This window comes from Solanum verrucosum, unplaced genomic scaffold, assembly GCF_900185275.1.
Source record: "Solanum verrucosum unplaced genomic scaffold, falcon-dt-bn FXZP01000038.1, whole genome shotgun sequence".
Lineage (NCBI taxonomy): Eukaryota > Viridiplantae > Streptophyta > Magnoliopsida > Solanales > Solanaceae > Solanum > Solanum verrucosum.
In genome coordinates this window covers 5,223,534-5,233,946 of record NW_026020564.1, presented here as the reverse complement: position 1 = coordinate 5,233,946, position 10,413 = coordinate 5,223,534, and positions in this window count along the sequence as shown.

The following is a 10,413-nucleotide window of genomic DNA, read 5'->3' as shown; positions in this document are numbered from 1 at the left end:
TTAACTCAATTAGAGGGTTTTCAGACATAGTAGTAGAATCAACTTGAGTTATTAAGTTATTGCTTCAGTTTTCGCTAAAATCTTAGTATGTTTTATACATTCAAACTAGTTGGGCATTCCCCACTTTTAGTTATCCATTGATTTAGCTTCCACATAGTATATATTGTATTCAATTATTCTCAGTATGCTTGATATATGCTTGATGTATGCCAGACACAGGGTTAGCTTGGGGTCACTCGCGATCCTAGGCGCCATGTTACACCAAGAAGGTAGCCTTGGGGATTAATAAACTTGGTATCATAACATTAGGTTTAAGAGTTCTAGGATATCTGAAAGTTGCACTAAGTAGAATCTATTTCATGGGTGTAATGCACCACATCTATGGGAGGGAGTCTATGAAGTGTTTTAAGAAAAAAATTACTTTCTTTGCTACTCTTATCGTGCGTGAGGTATGATCCAATTTCTCCGTTTTAATCCGTCATTATACGTTTTAGATCATGCCTCCTCATAAATCTTTTGCATGGAATGCTAATGCACCCAACACTAACACAATTCCTCTAGTCCTGGACCATGAGTTTACGAATGCATAGTTTCGGAATGTGATCCAACTTTTGGCTCACAGTGTAGCCAATCAGAACAATCAGCAGGTCCAGTTCCTACTAACACTATTGTTTGATCAGCTAGAACTAGGGTTCAAGATTTTTTTTGGATGAATCCGCCTGAGTTTCTAGGGTCGCAGGTTGGTGAGGACCTACAAAACTTAATTAATGAGGTTAAGAAAATCTTTGCAGTGATGCAAGTGACTAGTAATGATAGGGTAGAGGTTGCATCCTACCAGCTTAAAGATGTAGCTCACATTTGGTTCACTCAGTGGAAAGAAAACAGGGGTGCGGATGTAACTCCTATGACTTGGGAGTGTTTTATTGGAGCTTTTCTTGACAGGTTCTTACCGAGAGAGTTGAGGGAGGCTAAAACTTAGGATTTTATGAATTTGTACTATGTAAGTCCAGGAATACTGATTTTATTTCACCCAGCTCTCCAGGTATTCTCCACATATAGTTGCAGATCCAAGGGCACAAATGCGTAAGTTTCTATTTGGGGTATCCGACTTGGTGAAGACAAAGTATATGAATGTATGCTATTATAGGATATGAATATCTCTAGGCTTATGACTCATGCTCAGTAAGTTGAGGGAGATAAAGTTAGGGAACTGGCTAAGGACAACAAGAAGGCTAGAATAGGGAACTATGAATACTCTCAGAATATTTGGGGTGGTGGAAATCGCTCACAGTTTAAGTAGAGGTCTACAGCCCCAGCACCTTCATCAGCTAGTGCTCCATCCCCTATGTTTCGAGAGGATCATAAAGGTAGGGCATCAGGCTCTATGTATCAAATGAGTACTTCATGTAACATGACTTTCTCGACTTATCCAAAATGTGGTAAGAACCATCCGGGCGAGTGTTATAGAAAGGGAAGGGTGTTTTGGGTGTGGTTAGTCTGGCCATAGGTTGAAGGATTGCCCTTCTGCCTAGCAGGGGTAATGAGGGAACAATAATAGGGCCTACTCTACAACTCTAGAAGCACCAGCAAGTCGCCTAACTCAATAGGGTGCTTCAACTGGTATTGGTGGCGGTCAATGCCAGAACAGGTTGTACGCTCCCCAGGCTCGCCAGGACCAGGGAGATTCTCCTAATGTGGTCACTAGTACGTTATGAGTAATTCATCTAGATGTTTATGCGTTGTTAGATCTAGGAGATACTGTTTTTGTAACTCCCTATATAGTAGTAAATTTCGGTGTCAGTCTAGAAATTCTCTCAGAACCCTTCTCAGTCTCTACTCCAGTTATTGACCCAATTATAGCTAAATAGGTATACAGAAATTGCCCTGTCACAGTCTCTCAGAAAGTCACCTCAACAGATCTTGTAGAGTTACAAATGGTAGATTTTGATATCATTTTAGGCATGGATTTTTACATTAATTTTATGGCTCAGTCGATTATAGAACTAGGATCATTCAGTTTCAGTTTCCAAATGAGCCAGTCTTAGAATGGAATGGTAGTAGCTCAATGCCTATAGGTAAATTTATATCTTACCTTAATATCGGAAAGATGATCTCTAAAGGGTATATCTATCATCTTGTTCGGGTCAAGGGTCCAAACTTCGAAACCCCAACTCTTGAGTCAGTCCCAGTAGTAAATGAGTTTCCATAAGATCTTCCTAGAGTTCCTCCCGAAAGGGAAATCAACTTCGGAATAGATCCCCTTCTAGATACCCAACCCATTTTGATTCGTCCTTACATAATGGCTCCAGCTGAGCTTAAGGAATTGAAAGAACAGTTGAAAGAACTTCTAGATAAGGGCTTCATCTGACCTAGTATCTCTCAATGGGGTGCTCCAATGTTGTTCTTGAAAAAGAAAGATGTTTCTCTCAAAATGTGCATTGACTATCTTTAGTTGAATGAAGTCACAATCAAGAATAAGTAACCTATCCTCAATGTTAATGACTTGTTCGACCAACTTCAGGGTACTAGTTATTTTTCGAAGATAGACCTCGGATCTGGCTTTCATCAGCTTAGAGTAAGAGCTAGTGACATTCCAAAGACAACCTTCTCAACTCGGTATGGTCATTATGAATTTGTAGTTATGTCATTTGGACTAACAAATGCTACTGCAAATTTCATGGACTTAATCAATAGGGTGTTCAAATAGTATTTGGATTTGTTTGTTATTGTCTTTATTGATGATATCCTCATTTATTCTCGGAATGAGGAGGAACATGCGACTCATCTAAGAGTTGTTTTGCAAAATCTCAAGGATCGTTAGTTATTCACTAAGTTCAGCAAGTGTGATTTGTTAAAGTCGGTCTTTCCTTTGTCATTTGGTATTTAACGAAGGAATCCAAGTGGATTCACAGAAAATAGAGGCAGTGACACAATGGCCCAGACCCATCTCTTTAATAGATATCAGAAGTTTCTTAGGTTTGGCTGTTTATTACAAGAGATTTATTGAAGAATTTTCATCCATAGCTTCCCCATTGAATAAGTTGACTAAATAAAGGTCAAGTTTTAGTGGTCATATGAGTGTGAGAAAAGTTCTCAGAACTGAAGACTAGGTTAACTACAGCTCCGGTCTTGACCCTACCAGATGGTTCAGACAGTTACGTGATTTATTGTGATGCATCCAGAGTTGGCCTAGGTTGTGTGTTGATGAAGCAAGCTAAGGTCATAGCTTATGCTTCTAGATAGCTTAAGGTCCATGAGAAGAACTACCCAACTCATGACCTCGAGCATGCTATAGTAGTATTTTCCCTAAAGATTTTGAGACATTACTTGTATGTGTTCACCTAGAAAGAGTTGAATCTACGTTAGAGAAGATGACGTGAATTCCTCAAGGACTATGACATGAATGTGCTTTACCATCCGGGTAAGGCCAACATAGTGGCTGATGCTCTCAGCAGACTATCTATGGGTAGTGTAGCACATATTGAGGAAGAAAACAAGGAATTAGCAAAAGATGTTCACCGATTTGCTAGCTTTGAAGTTGGTCTTATGGACATGTCAGATGGTGGTGCGATAGTTCAAAATCGGTTAGAATCTTCATTAGTAGTGGAGGTCAAGGAAAAATAGGATAGTGATCCTATATTACTTCAGTTAAAAGGTGTAGTTCATCAGCAGAAAGTTGAGGTTTTCTCCCAAGGGGGAGATGGTGTCAGGGTCGCTTATGTGTTCCTAATGTAGGTGAGTTTAGGCAGCGTATCTTTATAGAAGCCCATAACTCTAGGAATTCCATTCATCCAGGTTCTACTAACATGTACTATGATCTGTAGGAAGTCTTTTGGTGGAATGACATGAAGAGGGACATAGCAGATTTTGTGGCTAAGTGTCCTAATTGTCAATAGGTTAAGGTAGAACATCAGAAACTAGGAGGTATGACTCAAGAGATTAACATTCCTAAATAAAGTGGGAAGTGATAAACATAGACTTCATTACGGGTTTACCTTGTACTCTCAGAAAACATGACTCCATTTGGGTGATAGTAGACAAAGTCACTTAGTCCGCTCACTTCTTGGTTGTCAAGACTACAGATTCAGCAGAGGACTACAACAAAATCTACATCAATGATATAGTCAGGTTGTATAGGGTTCCCTTGTCTATCATCTCAAATAAAGGTCCTTAGTTTACCTCTTATTTCTGGATATCATTTCAGAAAGATCTTGGTACTCACGTAAATCTCAGTATAACATTTTATCCACAAATAGATGGTGAGGTAGAACGTACCATTTAGACCTTAGAGGACATGTTTAGAGCTTACGCGAACGATTTTAAGGATAGTTGGGATGATCATCTACCTCTGATAGAGTTCGCCTATAATAATAACTTTCATTCCAATATTTAGATGGGCCCTTATGAGGCACTATATATGTAGATACAGGTCCCCAGTTGGTTGGTTTGAAGTAGGTGAAGAAGCCTTGAAAGGGCCAAATTAGGTTCATGAAGTGATGGACAAAGTTTAGCTCATCAGAGATAGACTAAAAATAGCTCAGAGTCATCAAAAGTCCTATGTAGATGTAAGGAGAAGGGACTTAGAGTTTGAGATCGATGATTGGGTTTTCCTAAAAGTGTCACCTATGACGGGGGTGATGAGATTTGACAAGAAAGGGAAGCTCAGTCCTAGATATGTAGGCCCTTACAGAATCCTGAAAAGGGTTGGTAATGTGGCTTATAAGTTAGAGTTTATGTAACACCTCGGAACCTAGTAAGCTTAACTAGGGCTAAGTGTGTGGGGATGACATGCCAAGGAATAGGGCAAGAGCCTAAGAGGCCTAAGAAATTGTTGACGAAAAACATTTTCTGCCCAAGCCAACTTGGCGAGGCAGTGTGGTCGCCAAAGCTACTAGGCGATCCGCCAAGTGGCAATCCCATCACCTAGTGGACATCCTAGGAAGCCCTACGTATTGGAGATTTGGGAGAGCAAAGTCGGGGCTCGCTGATCTAATTGGTGCATCGCCCAATGCTCAACCACATCGCCTAGTGGACTTGCCTCCTTGAGGGAGCTACTATAATTTTCGGTGAGCCAAGGGTCAACTTGGTGAGCTTCAGTGTGGAAAGTTGTAGATTTTTATGTTGGGGTTTTTAATGTCTTTTCAAAATTTCTTAATCCAATACTACGTCGTTTTTCTCTTAACCTAGAAAAGTATATAAATATTTTATTCCCAAATTTTCCCAACCTAAGTCCTTCTCTCAAGAATCAAAAGAAAACCCAAGAGCTTCCTCTCAAATATTTCTCTCCTTAGAACTTGAAGAAGAAGAAAGAGTTCAAGCTAGGGCCAAGGTCAATTCTCAATCCTCAAGCATTTGTGGACTTTGTAATTAAGGTAAGATGGATTTTCATCAATGGACTTCTTTCATCAATGGAGTTTCCTAGTTTTCCCCAATTGTGAAGATGAAATCCCTAATTTGAGTTAGGGTTTCTTCCAATGTTGTGGGTATTGACAAATGTTGATCCAATTGAGTGGATAATGATTGTTTATGATTGAATTGGTAGTAAATCATGTTTTTAGGATGCAATTACATGAACCCATGCCTATTCCATGTTTCTAACCTAGGATTGATGAAATTGGCTTTTATGCCTAGAAGGGAAACTTCATGGGTTTAGATACCTCTTGATAGGATGGATGAATTATGACTAGAATTTCTTAGATTGAAGAATATATGATGACTATGGTGTTAATTTATTGAGAGTAGAGCATAGATTATGATCATGAGATGAGATTCTTTGAGAGTAAAGCCTAGACTATGGATTGTTGTTTGTTGATGTTGTAGTATGGAATATATACTTCCTACAATGAATTGCTAAGCATGACTGTATGAATGTGAAAGGCCTACTCACATGAATGATTCTAGGTTGAAAGGATTGCTCACCTAAAATGAATCTAGATTAAAATGCTAAATAAATGATGAGGCTAGATGCGATTACCCTTGACCTCCATATGTTAATGATATGAGGTGATTTCCCATACTACTTAGAATTGAACAAGAGGTGATTCCCCACGTTCCTATTATGATGAAAGGACATGGAGGCAAGTACCCATGATCCTTGTGAAATGATGTAGAGGCGAGTACCCGTGTCATACAATGTGATTGTTGAGGCAAGTACCAATAATCTTAAAGTTAGTAAGGCAAGAGGTGAATACCCAGTAGCCATTATAAGATAGGCATAGAGGTGAATCCCGATATCTTTAAAAGTAAGTATGAACGATATGATTATGTTATGAAGACGTTTAACTTGGAGTGTTGCTAGATATGCCTTCCATGATGTAATCTTGACTAGAGGAGTTGACCCAAGTCTTGACTAAGGTTAAGTGAGGTTACTTAAGGAAGTATTTCTCTGTCAGTATGATGTTTATTATGTCTTGATTATGCTTATGCCTTATGCCCTATGTTGATTAATGACTTTGTTTATGTTGTTTATGGTAGCCATCATATTTAGTACATTTTTGTACTAACTCATACTCTTGCCTACATTTCTTATCAAAATGTTGGGTCCAACGACTTTGATTCTCACACTCAAGGCTAGGTTCGTAGTTGATCAAGGAGTGAAGATTTGATGAGTCCTCATAGTATTCGATGATTTAGCCACCATTGTTCCTTTATGTAGCATTTTATTTTAGAACTATTATATGGGCTGTGTCCCAAAGATATTCTATTGTTCATGTTTAGATGGTCTGAGACAAATATTATAGACTTCCGTTCGTTTTATAAAAGACTTTGATTGTGTTGAAATGTTTTAAATTTTCGTACCATTTTCTATTGGATTATGTTATGATATGTTAAGTGGCTTGTATGAGCCCTCTTGGGGTCTTATACGCCTTGTTACATCTAGAGGGTACCTTGGGTCGTGACAACTTGGTAATCAGAGCACAAGGTTTAGAATGGTTCCAGGATGTCTCAAATCACGTCTAGTAGAGTCTTGTTCATAAGTGTGAAGCGTTCCACATTTATGAATGAGAGGCTATTAGATGTTTAGGAAATCTCACTTCTTCATTTCTCTAAGTCTTGCCATGGAGTTAAACTCTATTCGATCTTTCTCTAAATCCTTACCCGATGGTTTTCAAGATATGACTACTGGAAGGGCTAATGCTAGAAAGATGGAGATAGGCAAAGTTGATCAAGAGGTTCCTCCTTAAATCCTCCCCAAGCTCCTCCAAAGCTTCGATTGACCCATTGAATGAGAATGTAACAAATGCAGAGTTTAGGTTGGCTTTCCAAGTGTTGGCTCAAGCCGTGACAACACAAGACAATAGAGAGGTGGTAGCTCCTATGAACCCAAATGTGGGCATGGCGGTGGCAATAGTGAGGGATATTACAAGGATGAACCCTCCCGAATTTTATGGCTCCAAAGTGAGGAAGACTTATCGACGAGGTCTACAAGGTACTTGCTATTATGGGAGTGACTCTGGTAGAGAAGGCGGAGTTAGCCACTTATCAACTCAAAGGGATTGCTCAGATTGGGTTCAATTAGTGGAAAGAGGCAAGGCCAGTGGAAGCGGGACCCATAGAATGGGAAAGGTGCAAAAGTGCTTTTCTTGACTGATTCTTCCCTCTTGAGATGAGAGAGGCCAAAGTACTTGAGTTCATTAATCTTAGAGAAGGAAATATGAGTGTGAGGGCGTATGCCTTAAGGTTCACTCAACTATCCAAGTATGCTCCTTCTATTGTGGTTGATCGTAGGGCCAAGATGAGTAACTTTGTATCGGGGAGTATTCGACATGGTAGTCAAAGAATCCCGCACTACTATTCTTGTCCAAGACATGGACATCTCTCGTGTTATGGTGCATGCCCAAAAATTGAGGAAGAAAAGCTCAAGGAAAGATCTAGAAAGGCAAAGAGAGCAAGAGTGGATAATGGTAACTACTTACATTCTAGGCCTGGTGGACGGGGTCGTTCAAGGTTTCGACAAAAGTTCTCCGAGCAAAGTTCTTCTAGTGCTCCTCCAAGGCCTAACAATGAGAGGGTGTCTAACCTAATACCTCAAGGAGATTGTAATAGGCCTTCAATGCCTACTTGTGCAAAATGTGGGAGAAATCATGAAGGGAAGTGCTTAGCGGGTTCCAATGCTTGCTTTGGATGTGGAAAGACTGATCACTAAATAAGGAATTGTCCTTCGGTTGCAAATAATGATGGAGATAGTCATCGTAGGGCTCAACCCTACCCTGCATGCGGTCCAGGTAGTTCGGGTGCAAGTGCTCTTAAGCAAAATCGATTTTATGCTCTCCAAACTAGAGGTGATCAAGAGAGTTCCCCGGATGTGGTGACTGGTATGTTAAAATTTTCCATATATATGTGTATGCTTTACTTGATCCAGGGGCTAATTTGTCCTTTGTGACTCCTTATATAGCTATGAGGTTTGATGTGCTCCCTGATGTGTTGTTAGAACCTTGTGAATCTATGTTGGCTAAGAGGGTCTATAAGAGATGTCCCGTTTCCTTATCCCATAGAGTTACTCTTGTTGATTTGGTAGAGCTTGACATGCTAGATTTTGATGTCATTCTTGGTATGGATTTGGTTGCATTCATGCTACGCTTCGATTAATTGTAGAACCCGTGTGGTCAAATTTCAATTTCCAAATGAGCCTATCCTAGAGTGGAAGGGGGGAAATTATATGCCTAGAGGACAATTTTTTTCTTACCTTAAAGCTAGGAAAATGATTTCCAAGGGTTGTATTTACCATATAGTTAGGGTAAGGGATGTGGATTCCAAAACCCCTTCTCTTGAGTCGGTCCCCGTAGTAAAGGAGTTTCCAAAAGTATTCCCGGAATATCTACCCGGTATTCCTCCCGAAAGGGAAATTGACCTTCATTTGGATACACAACCTATCTCTATTCCTCCTTATAGAATGGCTCCGGCGAAACTTAAGGAGTTGAAGGAGCAATTAAAGGATTTGTTGGATAAAGGTTTTATCCGACCGAGCATCTCTCCATGGGGTACTCCGATTTTATTTATTAGAAAAAAAGATGGGTCCCTTTGTATGTGTATCGATTATCGACAATTGAATAAGGTGACCATTAATAATAAGTATCCCCTTCCGATAATAGATGATTTGTTTGACCAACTTCAAGGGGCAAGTTATTTCTCAAAGATTGATCTTCGTTCGGGTTATCACCAATTGAGGGTGAAGAAAGAAGATATTCCAAAAATGGCTTTTATGACCCGATATAGTCATTATGAATTTTTGGTGATGCCCTTTGGTTTGACTAATGCCCTGGTGACATTTATGGATTTGGTGAATAGGGTGTTTAGACAATACCTTGATATGTTCGTAATTGTATTCATAGATGATATCTTGATTTACTTAAGGAGTGAGAATGAGCATATTGATCATTTGAGGATCGTATTGCAAATTCTTAAGGACCAACAACTATATGAAAAGTTAAGTAAATGTGAATTTTTATTAAGGTCCGTGGCTTTCTTAGGCCATATTATTTCAAGCAAGGGTATTGAGGTAGATTGATTAGGATGGATGCGGTCAATAGTTGGCCTAGAACTCTATCACTAACCGATATTAGAAGTTTCTTGGGTTTGGCCAGTTATTATAGAAGACTTTTTGAGGGGTTTTCTACGATTTCCTCACTATTGACAACTTTGATTCAAAAGAAGGCTAAGTTCATATGGTCGGATGCTTGTGAGAAAAATTCCAAGAGTTGAAAGATAGATTTACCACTGCTCCAGTGTTGAATTTACCGGAAGGTATGGATGGCTTTATGGTATATTGCGACGCCTCTAGAGTTGGGTTGGGATGTGTGCTTATGCAAAATGGTAAAGTGATTGTGTATGCTTCAAGGCAACTAAAGGTTCATGAGAAGAACTATCCTACACACGACCTCGAAATAACGACGATTGTATTGGCCTTAATGATTTGGAGGCATCATTTGTATGGGGTCCATGTCAATGTTTTCACCGATCATAAAAGCTTATAATATGTGTTTACCCAAAAAACTTGAATCTTTAACAAAGAAGGTGGCTCGAATTGTTGAAGGACTATGATATGAGTATCCTATACCACCCCGGTAAGGCGAATGTAGTAGCGGACACTCTTAGCCAACTATCGATGGGTAGTGTTGCAAAAGTTGATGAGGATCGGAAAGATTTAGCTTGAGAAGTCCATAGGTTGTCCCGATTGGGTGTTCGGTTGGTAGACTCCGCCAAGGGTGGTGTCATAGTTCATAAAGGGTCAGAATTGTCTTTTGTGGCGGATGTAAAAGCAAATCAATTTCTTGATCCGACTTTGGTAGAATTGAAAGAAGCGGTACTTAAAAAGTTCGTTGAGGCTTTCTCCCAAGGAGGGGATGGGGTACTTAGATACCAAGGTCATATATGTGTTCCAAATGTGGATGACTTGAGGGAGCAAATTTTATC